Source organism: Plecotus auritus (genome assembly GCF_963455305.1).
Source record: "Plecotus auritus genome assembly, chromosome: 4".
Lineage (NCBI taxonomy): Eukaryota > Metazoa > Chordata > Mammalia > Chiroptera > Vespertilionidae > Plecotus > Plecotus auritus.
In genome coordinates, this window is record NC_137775.1 from 30,419,719 (window position 1) to 30,438,483 (window position 18,765).

The following is an 18,765-nucleotide window of genomic DNA, read 5'->3' on the forward strand; positions in this document are numbered from 1 at the left end:
CTGCCCTAGAGTAATTCTGTCTAGTGGACATCCCTCCCATCAAGGGTTAGAATGACTATTCTCCATTTACATACACATCACTTAATACATTTGTACACTAATGCTTTCATTTAAAAAGCAGCATTTAAATCATGGTCAATATCAAAACATCCTTAGCACCTACTGGGTCACTGCCCTATACATATGCCTGATCTCATTGCATTGTCAGTACTCCCAATACACTCAGTAGATTTTGAAGAAATAAGATATGAAATGGTTTATGTTCTCATGTAGCTTACAATCTCCTTTAAGAGACAGCACATCTACATGAAATGTAAATAACAATATAATTGGAAAAGTAGCACAGATAATTTGAAAGTGTAAATATTCCATAAATAGGGTGCCTATAAAATTTATCATCCAAACCATTGCACTTTTCAGAGAAAAAGGGAGCACTGGCAAAACTTAATATGGGGACTTGGCCTGGTAAACCAGAACCTAAGATTACCTTTTCATAAATCCCTTTTTAGGGGTTGAATTTTGGAATTTAAAAATCATATTTAGTTCTAAATATTTATGGAATTTTTGTTATATTTGATGAGCTATGATAGGTTTTTTAGAGGCTTTGAGAAGAAGATAAATAAGATATGTTACTTGACTTCACAACTTATTCCCAGAGAAGGAAGACATAAAAATTGCTAATATGTTCTGAACACATCCCATGTGACAACCCTTTGCTAAGCTTTTTGTGTACATTATCTCATTTAATCAACATAATAATCCTATTAGGTGAGTGGTTTTACTTCCATTTTATGTGAGGTTTAGTGTTGGTTAATAACTTGTCCAGGGTCACACAGGCTGTAAGTAAGCAGCTGGCTTGGAAACCAGGTACATCCCACAGCAATGCCCCAACTCTCAGTCTGTGACAAGTACTACAAGAATAATCCAGAGAAGATCAAAATGTATTTGTGGTTGAAGTAATCATGGATGGCTGAATGAAGGAGAATGATATTACACTTGGACCTGGAAGAGTTAGAAGGATTTTGAAGGCAGGGGTTAGAGGGAAAGGCAACTCAGGCTGCTGGAACAGTGAACCAGCAGCCTAGAGATGGGAAAGGGTAAGTGAGCAGGGAGAAGTCCTCTGGTTTAGGAGTTCATAGTTTTGCATTGATGAATTGAGAACTGTAAGGCTTAAAGGTCAGCTGAGGCCAAAGCTGCCTTCATGTTTAATTTAAGCAAATATGAAACTCAGTTTGCATGCCCTGAGTACACTATATGTTTAATTTGCATGGAGGTCAGATAAAGATATAAGTACAGTGCCTCATAAAGCTGAAATGAAAGGAAGCAGCTAAAAGGAAGACAAGCAGACATGTGTGTTATCCAAAGGTAGCAAGGATGCTAACTTGGGGCTGGACAAAGTCCTGGGAAATCCCTGTTGGTTAAAATAATGTAAATCAAATCTGTTTTTCCATAGAAACAATCCTATCTAATAAACAGTAATATGCAAATTGACCATACCTCCACTACATCCACAAGCCACGCCCACCAGCCAATCAGGAGGGAATATGCAAATAAACCCAACTTAGATGGCTGCAGCCACAGAGAGCAAGAGGGAGGCTTGGGTTTCCCTGGCAATGGAGGAAGCCAAGCTTTCCGCCTGCCCTTGCTGGCTCAGGCCTCCACTCAATGCTACAAAGTTTCAATGATAGAAGATAAATAAAGCCCAACAGAAATAGCGGCAGCCACGGAGCTGGAGAGAGCAGGAGGCTAGGGTTGCCCACGGCGATGGAGGAAGCCAAGCTTCTGCAGCCCTGGCCTGCTTTGGCCTCCGCTTAAGGCTACGAAGTTTCAATTATAGAAAATACGTAAATCCCAACAGAAATGGCTGCCACCATGGAGCGAGCAGAAGGCTTGGCTCCACTCCAGGCTACAAAGTTTCAATTGTAGAAGATAAATAAATCCCAGATACCAGGGCCTCTGCTTGGGTCACCGGGGGCCGTGGCCAGCCTGCAAACCACCACAGGCCCCTTGCCCAGGCTGCCCCACACCCCAAGGGAACCCCCACCCTGATCCAGGACACCCTTCAGGGCAAACCAGCTGGCCCCCACCCATGCACCAGGCCTCTATCCTATCTAATAACAGAGTAATATGTAGATTGACCATCACTCCAACACACAAGATGGCTGCCCCATGTGGTCAAAGATCCTGCCCCCATGTGGACACAAGATGGCCACCACAAGATGGCCAGCAAGGGAGGGCAGTTGGGAGGGACCAGGCTTGCAAGGGAGAGCAGTTGGGGGAGACCAGGCCTGCAGGGGAGGGCAGTTAGGAGTGACCAGGCCTGCAGGGGAGGGCAGTTAGGTGTGACCAGGCCTACAGGGGAAGGCAGTTAGGGGCAAACAGGCTGGCAGGGGAGCAGTTAGGCATCAATCAGGCTGGCAGGGGAGTGGTTAGGGGGTGATCAGGCTGGCAGGCAGAAGTGGTTAGGGGCAATCAGGAAGGCAAGCAGGCGAGCAGTTGGGAGCCAGCAGTCCTGGATTGTAATAGGGATGTCCGGCTGCCCGTTTAGGGACATCCCTCGAGGGGTCCCATATTGGAGAGGGTGCAGGCTGGGCTGAGGGACACCCCCACCTCGTGCACGAATTTCGTGCACTGGGCCTCTAGTGTTATAGTAAGAATGACATTTCATATCAATGTTGCAATAAAAGCACCCCAAATATTGTAACAGTCCCATAACTTGTATTTGTTAAAGAATAATACCTTCAGTATGTACATATAAATTAAGAGTGGTGGTTGCCCAGCCAGCCTGGCTTAGTGGTTGAGCTCCAACCTATGAACCAGGAGATCATGGTTCAATTCCCAGTCAGGGCATATGCCTGGGCTGTGGGCTCAATCCCCAGTGTGGGGCATGCAGGAGGCAGCCGATGAATGATTCGCTCTCATCATTAATGCTTCTATCTCTCTCTCCCTCTCCCTTTCTCTCCAAAATCAATAAAAATATATTTTAAAAAATAAATATAAATAAAAAATAAATTAAGAGTGCTGACACAGTCATAATGTAAATGCACTGAATCTATCCCTAGAGGCAAAGCCTTTGAAGGTCTTGGAGGAACTGTGGGACTTGGGTCCAAAGTGACTCCCAGGAGAGAGATTATGCACAAGGCCACAAAGCCTATCAGCTTGAGGGAAGTTGTCATCAAGAACAGGAGTGACCAGAAGTTCAAAACCTGTGGAGCCCAGTCTTGAGCAAACTGACTGGGGTAATCAAGCTCAGCTCTAGGGGGGTCTCCCTATCTTCAGATACCTCCCCCACCAACTTAACCCACATGTCATGGCTGCCCCACAAAGCTTCCTGCAGCAGTATCTCTAATCTTTATGTTCTTCTGCCCAAAGACTTTCAGTGATTCCTCATCTCCTACCAAGTTCCAATTCCCTGGATTGCCATTTATGACCCTCCAGAATCTGGTCCTTATCTGTCTACCCAGCATAATCTAATACATCTACTCCAATAACCTGGGTTGTAGAAAAGATGGTTGTGTCATTATTCTTAAGCAGGACCAACATTTTTTATCTTTATGTCTTTGCTCGGGTCATACGCTCTGCCTGAAGACTTTCCTTATTATCCCCATTGTGATCTATCATAACCTACCTAGACATAACATCCAGCTCATGTGTTAACTTTTCCACAAAGCTTAGTACATAATAAATGCTTGTATGTCTATTGGATGAATGAATGGATGGATGGATGGGGATGGATGGATGGATGGAGGATGGATGGATGGATGGATGGATGGACGAATGAATGGATAAATGAATGTATGGATGGGTAGATCTCATCATGAATCCATTACCTGGCAGAGATCATTCCCTTGTCAGTGTACCATAGCACACTTCTGTTCCTTTTATAAAGCTCTCTGCATGTTCCCTTTTTTCATAAACATCTGAATACCATTCTTATCTCAATGATTAAATGGAACGATCTCTTGAAGTTTGAACTACATTCATCTTTGTGTCCCACACAACTTCCAGTACAAGGTCTTTCATAGAATGTGTGTTCAAGATATAAGAAATAAAGCAATATGGCACACTTGGCAGCAGATGGCAAATGTGCATAATAGCAAGTTTAATCCAAGTAAGGTATAAAACCTGGTACAAATGAGTACCTGGATCAGTAAATGATCCTAGCTTAGCCTTAACTACATCACATAAAGGTTAGCTCTCCAGTTAACTTTTGCCAGAGATAGTCAAGGTCATCACCTCCTACTCCTCCTTCAAGACTCCAATTTCCCCACTGCACTCCCCCAAGGATTTCAGGTCCCCTCTCTGTGCACCGGAGGCATCATGTGCATTCACCCTTCCGAAACAAAGCTGGCACACCGCTGTGTAACTCCTGCTCCCTCCACAGGGCAGAAGTGTCGGTTTTGCTCATCTCTATTAGCCGTCACCCCTAGAACAGGATCTGGTACATACTGGGCTCTCAATAAAGTTTTCTTTATATATTATTTTAGAAGTATTTGGTTAACATTCTAATTTTTTTATCTACCAAGTACACTTAGCACTGTTAACAAATATGGGATATGTTACTGAATCTAGGGTAGTGGAACTTAGCCTGGCATCAGCTCTTCTTCTTACTGGTGATATGATTTGTGACAAATCACTTACACCTCTGAGCCAATTTCCTCTTGAATCCCATGGGGATAACAGCACCTTCCCTGCAGCTCTTGTAAGGACTAGAGATTAGGTAAGTAAATAAGATACCTAATAGTACCCCTGGCATTTGGTTAGAGCTCAATAATGATAGCAATTATAAGTACTACAATAAGGGGACAGGCAAAATAAATGTTGATACATATATAATTTTATAATTAATACATTTATATAAATTTTTCATGTTTTTAAAAAGTCAACGTTAAAAAGTTAATTTGAAAACCCATACAGACATAACCAACATCATTTGGGGCTATAAAATATTTTTCATGCTTCCAATAAAAATCTTGATCCAAAAAATATATATACAGGGGCCATATTGAGTTGACAGAAAAACGTGCAAAACGTGCAAAAACAAACAAACAAACAAAAACATGGCACAAGAGGTAAGGTTATAGGGTCTGCCTTCAATCTGATTTCTGCTCTACGGTTTGTCAAGGAGAATTAAAAGAAAATTAGTGGAGAGGAAAGAGGATGTTTTCTAAGCATTAAATATTTAAAGTAGATCAATAAGAGCACTTCATATCAGAATTCTTCATCAGTCTCCATGCCTCCCAAACATTAAATATGTAAGTGGTACATATGTATGCCATATTGAGAAAAACCAACGTGGGAAATGTGTTTCTGACACAGTCTCCAAAGAAAAGAATCTAGTGTCTAGCTTCCTGTGTAAACAAATGTCATCACATTCAAAGAACAGTACATCAGGAAATTCTCTGGACGATGTCTGTGTGTGTGTGTGTGTGTGTGTGTGTGTGTGTATGTGTGTGTGTGTGTGAGAGAGAGAGAGAGAGAGAAAGAGAGAGAGAATGAGAATCTGACAACATTCCACTATAGAATAACCTCAGATCACTCTAAGACAAATCATTAAAAATGCAACACATGCAAACTGTCTTCCATTGTAGATGCAGAGTGGTTAGTGAAAGCAAAATGATCACTTAAGATCAATTTAAGAAACCTGGCTTCTTACAAATAGGAGTAAGTAGGTGGATTTGTCCAAACCACGCTATTTACATCTTCTAAACCCTATCATTTGGTGCAATGGCTAAAATTTCATGCATGTCACAAGTCTTTCCCCTCCTCCGCTGCCACACAATGTGGCTGCTTTTAGGGTGTCAGATTGGAAATAAGGCAAAGAAAGACCCATTATTTTGAAATCTTATAAATTCACAACTAGATTTAAACCACACCCAACTTTTAGTTCAGTATTTTAAAATGGATGGAAGGTTTCAGAAACAAAGTGCAAACGATACTACTTTTCATTATGCTATGAAAACACTTCCTAGCACATTCTCTCAACACAGATTTCACAGACCTAACTCCCTATGTTAGGTGCGTACATTAAGTTAAATCCTTTATTTAGCAATTATCTCATAGCATCCTAAATTCTTCAGGCTAAAATATATTATATAAATGAGGTAATGAACATTAAAATAGGCCTTAACTCAGCCTTAGATCAGCATGAAGTAGCAGACGGATTCTCCTGCCTGGAAAGCACTATAAAGGTAGATAGCAAATATGAAATAATGGCTCTCATGATAGTGGAAAGCAGGCAGCAAAGGGCAGTGATCCCTGAGAGAAGGAAAACAAATGAGCTGAGACCTAAAACTGCTCCAGACTGCTACCTGGAGAAAATTTTCCACCATGGTTATAAAGGAGAAAGTCAGAAAGAGACAAGTGGTCTCCTGGAGTTGAAGATCTGAATATAGAAACAGAGGGAACCAAGAGTGGCTGGAGGCCACAGAGTATGGTGAGGACAGCACCACACGGAGAACTCTGAAGATCTGCAGAAAAACTATTGACCAGTACGTAGGAGGAAACTACCCACAGTCAGGAGAAACACCACTGAAACCCGGTGAGAACAATGCCCAGTATTCATATGGGGCCAAGAAGAGTGCCTGTTCCCAACAGCCAGACTGGATAGCCTTATAATTTATGGGGCACAGGTCAGAATATCAAGAAAGGTATTGCTTGCATAGCGGGGAAAGTTAACCTGAATAAATGCTACCCTGGTCCTGCCTGACAAAGCCTAAAAGCAAGATCTGAAAGGATCAGACTATTTCCAAGTGTATCAACTGTGCCCAATAACAAAGCTCAATAATATTTATAGGAATACAAAACTCTCTGTTACCCAACAAGGTAAAATTCTAGTTTCCAATAAAATATTACCACGCATGCCAAGAAACAGAAAAATCTCGCCCATAAAGAAGAGAAAAATTAATGGAGCAAAACATCCAAACGTGACACAGGTAACAGAATTGGTAGAAAAGCCATTAAAAGTTGTTTTATCTGTATTCCATATGTTTAAGAAACTAGAATAAAGAATAAATATGCTGCCCTAGCTGGTTTGGCTCAGTGGATAGAGCGTTGGCCTGCAGACTGAACCGTCCCAGGTTCGATTCTGGTCAAGGGCACATGCCTAGGTTGTGGACTTGATCCCCAGTAGGGGTCATGCAAGAGTCAGCTGATGTATGATTTTTTTCTCATCATTGATGTTTCTCATTATTGATCTCTCTCTCCCTCTCCCTTCCTCTCTGAAATCAATAAAAATATATTTTAGAAAAATAATAAATGTGGAAGACATAAAAGGCCCACATTGAACTTCCAGAGGGACAACATCAAAATCTGAGAGAAAAAATACACTAGATGGCAGATTAGACTTTACAGAAAAAAAGACTGCTGAACTTGAAGACAGCAATAGAAATTATGCAAAATGAAACAGACAGACAGACAAAATACTTGGCCATATTCAGTCTACAATTTCAAAAGTGAAATGAGGCCAGTTGCCCTGAGGCTGAGACAAAATTCACAATGTAGTTTAAGATCCATTTAACACAATGAAAAAAAATGTTTATTTTTTCTATTAATAAAAGTGCATGACTTTATAGACTTGTCTCACTTTTAAATCTTTCTCATAATAGTTCTACACACTATTTCTAAGAACTGTCACTGCTATAGAGCCTTAAATGAGGACCAACAAAACTTATATAAATAACTTCACAGTTTTAAAAAACTAGTTTGACTTTATCAGTTATATATGTTAATGTTATACAATAATAAAAATCCATTAGGCCATTAGTTTTCAATAATTGTAGATAATCCTATTAATGCAATCAAACTTGTTAGAAGAGTTTATTTCACTTGAAGGATTAATGTTCTTTGTTATGGTGATCTAGTTTCTAATTAAACCATCTTTTGATTCATCTACATCTCCTAGTTTCTGTTGTTGATCTTCTGGACTCTGAAAATACCATTCATACTCAAGATTGCACGACCCTATATATATGGATGGACACACATATTTAATAATTTTCTTTAGTGTAGTAAGAAATAGCATATTGTTATATTATTTAAATTCAATCATTTACAAACCACAAGGCAGTTAAATCTAGATGCTTCATCATCAATTCCAATCTATATATATATATAAAAGGCTAAGTGACCAGCCAACCGACTGCTAGGTATGACGCGCACTAACCATCAGGGGGTAGAAGCTCAACGCAGGAGCTGCTGAGGGATAGCAACTTTGCAGAGTGCCTTCTCACACTCTGGGACCCCTCAGGGGATATCGGACTGTGGGTGTCGGCCTGATCCCCGCCGGCCAGGATGAGGGACCCCACCTGCTGGAGGGACCCTGCTCACTCCACAGATGCCCTTCGAGCCCTGGCCCCACCCCAGGTGCGACCAGCCGAGGAGGAACCGCAGGAGGTTGGCTCCAGGGTGTGTTTAGCCCATCTCGCCCAGTCCCACCCCACCGGCCACCTTCTAATTAATTTCCTTTCAATGTGCATGAATCTGTGCACTGGGCCTCTTGTGTTTTATAACAGAACATATATTCAGCTTCTTTTCACAATCTGTCCTTTATAATTTTATTGAATGCCTAACTGGTCCATACTAGTCACTGGAAATATAATAATGAATGAGACCCAACCCTCAAAGTGAAAAGAAATTTACACCATATATGTGGTCAAGTATGGACAAAGGTCTATGGGAACAGAAGTGAAAAGGTGAGTAACTGCTGTGGTGAGGGATGAGGGAAAGGAGGAGTAAGAAAAACTTCACAGTGGAGGTAACCTTTATGTCTTGAAGTATCTGTGGAAGTTCATGTAATGGAGAAATTGGAAATTATTTTAGAAACTGAGTAAACAGCAACTGCAAATGCACAGAAGCATGAAGAAGCAAGATATATTCTGGGAATAAATAAATTTGGGTATTGCTGAAGATAAGTTATGTGAGGAATAATAATAAGATGAGAGAAATGATGTAGGAATTAAAAAGTAGGTTGAGACAATAAAGTACCCAGTGTAATATGGTGAGGATTTTGAACTTTATCTGAAAGCAGAAGGAAGATTTCCTTTTTAGTAATATAGCTTTGGAAGCAGTGTGGAGAGATCAATGTGGAGGTGGGTGGAGCTTAAGGCAAGGACATCAGTCAAGAGTCTATTGCAATAGTTCAAGGACCTACATTGAAAAACTGAAGGGGACAGAGGTAGAAGGCACTGATTAAAGAGACCCTTAGGAAGAAGAATGAACAGAATATGGGGACTGGTTGTGTGTGTCTGTGTGACACAAAGGTGAGGAAGGAATGAGGGGTAACTCCAGGGTTTGAGCTTGAAATGACTACAGGGATGGTTGGCTTCTAATGAATAGAGAGAGCTAGGATCAAATCTTGAGGAAGAAATACAATTCTGGGCATGTTGAAATGGAAGTTTATTTGGGCTACTTAAGCAGAGATCTCCAGTATATAGGATGGAGCAAAAGTTGGCTTACAGGTGTGAGTGTGCAAACACAGTTTATTCATGTACTATTATTTATTAACTAGAGGTCCGGTGCACAAAATTCGTGCGTGGGGGTGGGGTCCCTCAGCCTGGCCTGCACCCTCTTGCAATCCAGGACCACTGGCTCCTAACCACTGGCCTGCCTGCCTGCTTAATCGCCCCTAACTGCTCACCTGCCTGCCTGCCTGATCATCCCAAACCACTCTGCCTGCCTGCCTGATTGCTCCTACTGCTCACCTGCCTGCCTAATCGCCCCTAACCACTCGCCTGCCTGCCTGATCACCCCTAACCACTCTGCAGCCTGCCTGATTGCTCCTACCACTCACCTGCCTGCCTAATCGCCCCTAACTGCTCTCCTGCCTGCCTGATCACCCCTAACTGCTCTCCTGCCTGCCTGATCACCCCTAACTGCTCTCCTGCCTGCCTGATTGCCCCTAACTGCTCACCTGCCTGCCTGATCACCCCTAACTGCTCTCCTGCCTGCCTGATTGCCCCTAACTGCTCACCTGCCTGCCTGATCACCCCTAACCGCCTCTGCCTCAGTCCCTACCCCTGCAGCTTCGTCTGGAAGGTCATTCGGCTGTCTGGTCTAATTAGCATATTACACTTTTATTATTATAGACTAGAGGCCCAATGCACGAAATTCATGCAAGGGGCTTGGCCCTCAAAGCCCTGGCTGCCTCGGCCAGCCCTCACAGCCTCAGCCAGCCCTCGCAGCCCCTCACAGCCTCGGCCGGCCCTCGCAGCCCTGGCTTCGTCCAGAAGATTGTCCAGACAGTCGTTCTGCTGTTTGGTCTAATTAGCATATTAGCTCTTTATTAAATAGTATTATTGTATTATTCTTCATATGAACAACTGCAAAGTCACTTTTGCCCCACCCTCTATAGTTGGAAGCACGGAGTAGGAAACTAGAGCTTCTACTACAAATTAGTAATTAAAGAAATAAAAAAAGATAAGAACATTCAATCCTGTAAGCATGAAGAGTAAAAAGGAAGTGAGAAATCCTATGACAGAACTCTCCACTGCAATAATTGGGCTGGTGGAGAGACAGAACCAATTATGGAGATATAGAGAAGGAATAATCAGAGAGGCAGTGGAGAACACAGGAGTCAGTAGTGTCAAGAAAACCAATGGAGAAGACTATGTCAAGGAGGAGTTCAAATGCAAAAGGCAAGTCATATTAAGTAATAAATAAGAAATGTCCACTAGAGCTGCCAATTACAAGATCACTGGAGCCTTTAACATGAATAATTGCAGTCAAGTTGAGGTGTTAAAGCCAGATTCCTATTAGATAGGAGGTAAAGAACCTGACATTGTTAATAGAGATGAACCTTTAAGAATTTCAGTTATGGAAGGTTCAGTCAATAGATTATATTAATATTAATAATAACTATGATTCCAAAAAATGATTATGGAATACTGTCAGATACTGGACTAAGCATTTTACACAGATTATCTTGTTTAATTCTAGAAAATTTAGATGACTCCAAAATAGTCTTTCTTTAATGCCAAATTTCCATTAAATTGCTAAACTTCTAAACAAAACATCCAGCTTGATCATTTATACTATAGGAATAAGCACTGTATTATGCTTCCTTTCTTTTGTCCCATCCAGTTTAAGGGATGTAGTAAAAACCTAATATTCTTTAAGTTCTTAGAAAATGTACTGAGTGATTGCTACATGCAATACTTTGTATTAGATGATAGAATTTTTTTTTTTTTACATCGAATTCTACAAAAGTTTGGAAGCTCATTGAAGAGATAAGCCATGCAGGTGAAAATTTAAATTGTAACTTTAAGTACCACTACATTTATAATAGCACTGTATGAGCTCAGTAAAGGGGAGATTGCTATGAACTAGTGTTGTGCAAGAAATATTTATGCAGCTGGTTAAAGTTAAATAAGGGCTTGAACATTCTGACAGGCATAGACAAGGCTTTCCAGGAGGTGGAAATGCCTGAGCAAATGAATGGCTGTGCAACTCATGAGAGCCAAGAATTCACCGCCAACAATTTATTGAACAAAATCTTCAACCCTACTGTTCTTTGTCCCCAATTCAGCCCATTTCCAATGTGTATTTTTTCCATCCCTATATCTCCTAAATGTATCTCTTTAACTATATTTCATAACCACACACAGAAATTGTTCATATTGTGTTTCAACTATGACAACCCCCCACCTCATTAGCACCTCAATGGGTCCTCAGTTATACTGTTGAAGCCCCTCCCATGGACCTGGTTTGCATATCCACCTCAGCCAGTATTGTACTCATGATTTCCTTGTGCTCTGTATACTGGGACTAACAGCTTCTCTCTATGTGTCAAAACCTTCCACAGACCACCAGACATCATCCTCTATGTCCCACATTTTTATTTTCCCTCCTCACTCTCCTCGCTTTCTCCTTTCTAACGCACTGCTGTTTTTCCCACACTAATTTGCTCTAATGCCTCCGGCAGCACAACTATCCATTGCCCTCTTCTAAGCCTCTGTTGGCTCAAAGTCACTCTTTATGCTCAAGGCTCCAAATCATAACTTATGGGTTGGAAATCATTAATCATGTACAGAAAGAACAGAGCTGACTGCCACTGAGTTGTTCAAGTATGAAGACAATCTGGTTTCATGTACATTTTTTATTGAAGTTGCTTATAAAACATTTGTAAGAGCTGCAGGCCATATGTATATACACACAGGGTGGGGCAAAAATAGGTTTACAGTTGTGCATATGGAAAATAATGCAATAATAATGATACAAGAATAAACTGTTTCATGTACTCACAGCTGTAAATATCTATGTCTATATCTATATCTATATCTATATCTATATCTATATCTATATCTATCTCTCTCTATAATATAGGCCTGGTGCATGACATTTGTGCACTAGGAGGGGGGTCCCCTCAGCCCAGCCTGCGTCCATGGAGAGTAGACCTAAGCCACAGTTGGACATCCTTCATGCTGCTGCAGAGGCAGGAGAGACTCCTGCCACCGCCGCTGGCACCAGCCGTCAGCCCCATGGGAGTGCACTGACCACCAGGGGACAGCTCCTGCATTGAGTGTCTGCCCCCGGGTGGTCAGTGCATGTCATAGTGACCGGTCATTCCACCATTTGGTCAATTTGCATATAACTTGAGTCTAACTTAATTAGCAAAAGCATGTGAGGACTTAATCCAAAGAGAGGAAGATAAGTATGTCCTTCAATCTATCATTTGACTGCAGATCCTAAAAAATAAAGAATGAATTAAGACTTTGAGGGTCCAAATTTTCTTCTGAGACTCTGATAACATATAGGTCTATACATTTTAGAAATTTAATAGTACCTTTTTAAATCACTTGGTAATTGACCTGACTGGAAACTTTAGCCAAAATTCTATGGCTTTAGTTTAGGATGCCTTCTGGTTGTAGTCAAACCTAGGAAAGACATACTTGCAGTTCCTGGCTCTTTTCTTTCACTAGATCCGACTTTGGCTGTACACTGATCATTTGACCCCTCTTCTGAGATGAGTAGGAGTCACATAAACACAATCCAGAGATAATTAGAAGCCCAAATCCAAATCATTCAATTTCTAATAATCATTACAATATTGCAAGCAATTTAACAAACAGAAAATGCCTATGTGTCTTAAGCACTTTGCTGGACAGAGCATGCATAGAGATACATAAAACATAATTAATAAGATATAAGATTCTCAAAACTCACACTTTGAGATGTAACCAAGGAGACATAACACAAACCTAAGAGTAAAGAAATTTACAAAAAAAAACAGAGGAACACTGGGGCGGGATCTGCCTTGAGGAGTCTCAAAAAGATGTGCAAGAAAGTGACATTTAAGCTAGATCTCAAAGGAAGAAGGAAAAAAGACAAGAGATGATATATATATATTGAGCATGGATTATTTGCCAGACAAAAGTGACACATTACCTTTGTTGCCACCATTTTAGAGATGGTGAAACTGAGGCAGGACACCTAAAGCCACTTGCTAAGATATCATACAGCCAGCTTCAAACCCAGCTTTTGTATGTTCTATTCAACGTGCAAGCATTTTTCAAGCAAAAAAGGGAAATAATTATTATTGCTACAGTTAAAGTTTAGGAAGTGCCTCTTATAAAATCTTTACTCATAATGAGCTAACATTTTATGGCTGTAACTAATTTTCTATCTGTCCATGCTTTAAAAACCTAGTTCTATGAAAAATGCCTGGGGTCCAAGGTCACTTAAATGGTTTATGAAACTTTTTTACATGTATGCAAAATGTGGTATATATGCATTTTTCTGGGGGAAGGGGTCAGGGCCTTTTAACTGAGTCTTAAACAGGACTATGAACCCCTCCCCCAAAAGGCTAAGAACCACTGATCTATAGAGAATTTTGGTAAGCTTTTTAATAATTTCAAAAAAGGAAAAAAAAATATATGTGTAAAATTTAGTTTTATATATAAGGAAACTCACTTCATATGTAATAGGAAGATTGTTAATATATTCTATTAATAATGTAACGACTTGATAATGAGTCACTGAGGTAACCCTTTCCCATATTTCTAATAACTACTCAGGATGTTAACAGTGAAAGGATCATTTAGAAAGCTAATTTCCTTTTCATCATGTTTGTGAAGTGTTTACTTTAATTCACATCCTGTGTGACCCTATGGGAAAATTTTCAAGTAATACTGGGGAAAATCCCATAGGGTTACACAGGATGTGAACTGGGCCTGTGCTGAACTACCTTTGGCTTGGAAAATAAAATTAGATAGGTGAGTTTCACTTTCTATTCGTCATACATTCCACTTTCTGGTTCCCGAGGTTTAAATTCATAGCGCAGCTGTGTTTCTGAAATGGCAGCTCAATAAAATCCCCAAATTCTTCCTCTCTTTTTAAGGAATGATTCCTCAGTGTTGTACAGCAAAATGCTTTCTGCAGAAAACGCAGATCTGTAGTGCAAATCACAGACAGCCTGGTGGCGCGCTCCTGGGGTGCTCCTCCATACCTGTGCTCACACAGTTCAGCTGTCGTTTTCCACTTCCTGTGGAGAACACACATCATACCACTTCCCCTATAGAAAAAAGAAAGCAGCCAGCTTAATTGCTGATGGAAACACTGTCATAGTTTCCACTGGCCAAGCTTGAAACCATTACTGATCTAACCTTCATTAATTTTTCCACAACAATTTGCAGAAATGTCAGGAAGCAGCTGCATGAAACTGATTAATTGTCGTTATCACCGCTACTTCACCAGGCTATACTAGCATATATGTTTTTTTCAGTTTAAAAATAAAATTTGGGATTTTTCTGTTTTGATTGGTACTGGCGGTGGTCTATCTTATTCTGAGAGACCCATATCTATTTTTGACAACTTCCAATGGCCCAAACATTTTCAAATCTGGAGGAGGTCCCATGAAGTTTGGGACAGCGTCCATGAAGGAAAAGATTGCTTCCTGCCGATTACTCAGTTATATCTGTTTGAAAAGATGTTAATGAATTCAAGTCTTATAGCAACGCTGCATTTATTAGTCAATCACAGAAACTAAAATTCACTTCCGAAATGAAAATCAAGTGCCCCTTCCTATTTTTTTCACTTTCTTTTCTCCCTCATCATTTTAGTTTGAGCTATACCATCTGTCTCAACCTTTCAAATAATGTACTGTGCATGGCTGGCAAAAACAAGTGGAACAGTACACCTCATAGCCCCAAGTACACAGCCAGTGAGCATCTATAAAAGTGGTACACAACAAAATCTGGCCATCTGGGGATAACTGGTTATAGCCAACTTCCCAGCCAGAACTCAGATTTGCAGACTTTTAACTAGTTGGCAAAATATCAACTAGTGTTCAAGAAGAGAAACACTAACAAACATTTTTTTTTTCAAAAACACAAAAATTCAGACAGAAATTTTCAAAGGTGTACTTGCCAATGTTACTGACGAGAAGGCTTCAAAAGCAAAGATCAAGGCACTGTCAACGTCCTTGAAATGGAGACAAAGTCAATCCAAATGTACCATTTTGCAGCACTACTAACCTTTTGGGGTATGAACATATTTCCTTCTCCATATTGCCTTGAATACTTGCAAGCAAGGGGTGAAAGCTGAACAGACTGAATCACATGATGAAGTAGCTTTCAGAGACAGCTCTGAGACACTGGAAAGAGTTCCTCCTAGAACTGCATCAAAATATCCCAAGGTGCTGTTCACCCTGGATATGTAGGTTCCTAGTCAAACTCCAAACCAAAGGAAAACAGCATCTGGACATTGGTGCTGAAAGTCACTTATGTAATAACTGGACATGTGACATAATGGCCCAGATCATGGTGGACTCTGGAGCCAGAACATCTCTTTCAAATCCTATCTCTGACACTTACTGGAAGTAAACATATACATCAGTCAAGTCACCTAACCTTTCTGTGCCTTAGTTTTCCCATCTGTAAAATGAGGATAATAATAATGTTCTTAGAATTGTTTTAAAAAATTATATAGTGCTTAGAAATGGTACTAATAAGTGAAATATGAATGCTAGTTATTAATTCTATATTTTCTATTGATTTTTGAGGCATACGTTAGTCCAAAATGAGGAGGGAACAATGGGACAAGAGTTCCTAAATGAATTTAAGAAAGCCCACTGAGTTGGATGAAAGAGTCCCCCTGTGCGTACAGGGACCAATCACCTGAAGTACCATTAACACTGGATCAAGCCATCAGGGTTAAATTTTCTATTCTTCCTGTTGACCCATTCAGGTGTCTTAGGACAACATGCTTTGTGATGCTGTGGGGCCCAAGGGCAAGCACCGCTGGAGCTGACCACACCTCACCCGCAGCAGCAGCAGCAGCAGGCGTGGCAAGCAGAGGAGGGAGGAAGGCCACCACAGGCCAGGGAAGTGTGAACAAAGAGGGACGCTGCCTGGGCCTTCATCATGATCACAGGGCTTGCTGAACAAGACAAAGCGCTCATTTCCCTGCCACTGAGATCAGGGTTGAGGCACCAGGAGGCCACGCAGTGCCGGAAGGGCACACCTTTTAATCCCTGTTGCACCACGTGACCTTAAGGAATGTTACACTCTCCAAGGCCTTAATGGTCTGCAGTAAAAGATGGTTTTTCATCTACATCGGAGCTTCTCAACCTTCTTGCTGCCATGAGGCCCTCTGGCAGTCTGATGAAGCCAGCGGGTCCCTTCTTAATATGTTTTAAACTATGTAAAATAAAATGTGTATGATTATAAAGGACACCAGTGATAATGAAAAAGTTATCTAAAAAAAATTTTTAAACAAACTTGTTGACAGTAAATATGTGATTCTTTATTAAAATTAGAAAATTAGCTAGATAAAATTATCTCTTTATTAAAATGAGATATTAGCCACAACAGTAATGTGATATAAAAATATCTGTGATTTCTACTGGTGGCAACGACACAAATAGGACTGAAACCACTGTCATTATTGCCTATATTAATTATAAAGGAGGTGCTGAAGTTCAGTTACAGGTTAGTGAAAAGATAGTTGAAATTTAGACCCTCCCTCTGAATTCTATCCCTTTGTGGTTCAGATCCCCAATCTAAATAAATAAAAAATTCCTTTCTAATTCCAGTGATCTAGGATCAGTGATGACATTGTGTCCCTGGCTCCCTCCATAGAAAACATTCACAAAGGAAAATGGAATTATCCTCTCCTTTGAAAGCATGTGGAGAAAAACAGATTTACAAGATGGAAGTGTCTTTCCCCATCAATACTCAAGTGAAGAAGGAGCACTTATTGACTTGGAAATGAGTTATCCAGACACACCCAGCCTACAGGCATTACAGATGAAGGGCATCAACACCAGTTACCCACCGCTCCAGTTCCAGCTCCACCTGCTCAACACAGGACCTCCAGTCCCCTTGAAAAGTCCCCACCAAGTATTTCTAGGATGCCAGCAAGGGAGATATGTAAGAGCCCACAGGCATTCCGACATCCAGTCACAACACCATCTGCCATTTCTTCCTTCCTGTGCCAGTTCCCCCTAGAGATGGTGCCCCCCGTGAGAATGCTAATGCCCACATGCTCTCACAGCTAGTGGGGCCTATACATCGAGGCAAGAGGGGCTCTTGCCTTGGGCCCCATGATTTAGAAGGCCCCAGTACCACAAGCACACACAAAAGAATAAATGGGCACCTTTGTCACTGGCATCCAGATGTCCCGTAGCCCTAATGTCCCAGCTCCTCACTACAGCTGTTTAGGCCTCAGGGAAATGTTTCTCAATATCCCCTGACCAACCTCTTTGCTCCAATCAAAAAGTGACTGAGTTCAGATGCCCCGAAGGTTTGTGAGTATGGTATTGCAGATCATGGAGTTAGACACCATTTCAAAAGCAGAAAAGATGTAGGCACCATTCATGCTTATGGTTAAAGAAAAGACAGTTACCTAGGTATTCTCTCAGATGGCACCAATGCCACACACACTAGTGGCACAAGGTATAATAGTGCCAATCATCCCTTTTCTTGCTTTTCTCATGCTCTGATCACTGTTCTAGAATAATTAATGAATTAGTGTTGAATGTGGAAGAACCACACGTGGCATGTGAGGAACATTTTGCAATGAAACAATTCTTATTCTTATATTTGTGAATATGTAAACTGCATGAAGCATGATGCTAATTCTTTACATTAGCAATTAAATGAACACTGAACACTAAACCCAGATATGGATTTGCTTCTATTAAAATATCTAAGAAAATAAAATTTCCAAAAAATACATTTATAAGCTTCAGCTTTGTTGAATAATTGTGGACTTAAAATGCTTTATACAATCATTATAACATAGGTTTGCCTTTTAATTTTAACATGTAATTTTGAATATTTAATTAAAATACTTTTTCAAAAATACTTTAGTATTTTTACTTATTCTAATTTAGATTATTGTTGAAGATATATTGATATTTTGTATACTTTGAATACAATTACATTTTATTTTTAACTCCTTCAGGTCACCCAGAATAAATACAAAAAGAGATCCTGGAATATGTAGCTTCTTTTTTGTAGTTCAGAAACTTAAAAAGCCAAGGGAGGGAGGGGCAATAAAAAATCTAAAATCAGTCAGTCTGCTTAATTTTTAAAGCTGGAAACAATGAAAGTAAGCAGACTTTTGTCAAGCATGACCCATATAAAATTCACTATTAGGACATTACAAATTCTTTACTTAATGAAGATTTAATTACCATTCCAAACAATAAAAATGAGCCAGAAAATTATCCTCATCCAGAAATCCCTGCAACTGCATGTTCTTTACAAATAAAAAAACTTATAACTGATCAAATTAAGAAGAATGTATGTAGGCCTCCATTTGAAC

At 40.4% G+C, this 18,765-nt stretch overlaps 1 protein-coding gene across 2 annotated transcripts in view; it reads right to left on the reverse strand.

The window, feature by feature from the left end:
• The window catches only part of HIVEP2 (HIVEP zinc finger 2), a 186,008-nt gene that overhangs the window by 50,707 nt on the left and 116,536 nt on the right, over nt 1-18,765 (reverse strand). The window contains exon 1 of one of the 2 annotated variants that reach the window (XM_080666812.1): nt 14,444-14,510. The exons of the other annotated variant lie outside the window; for it this stretch is intronic. The gene's annotated coding sequence lies outside the window, so the exon portion shown is untranslated. Of the gene's footprint in view, nt 1-14,443; nt 14,511-18,765 lie in introns of those variants that run through there. 2 annotated transcript variants of the gene reach the window in all.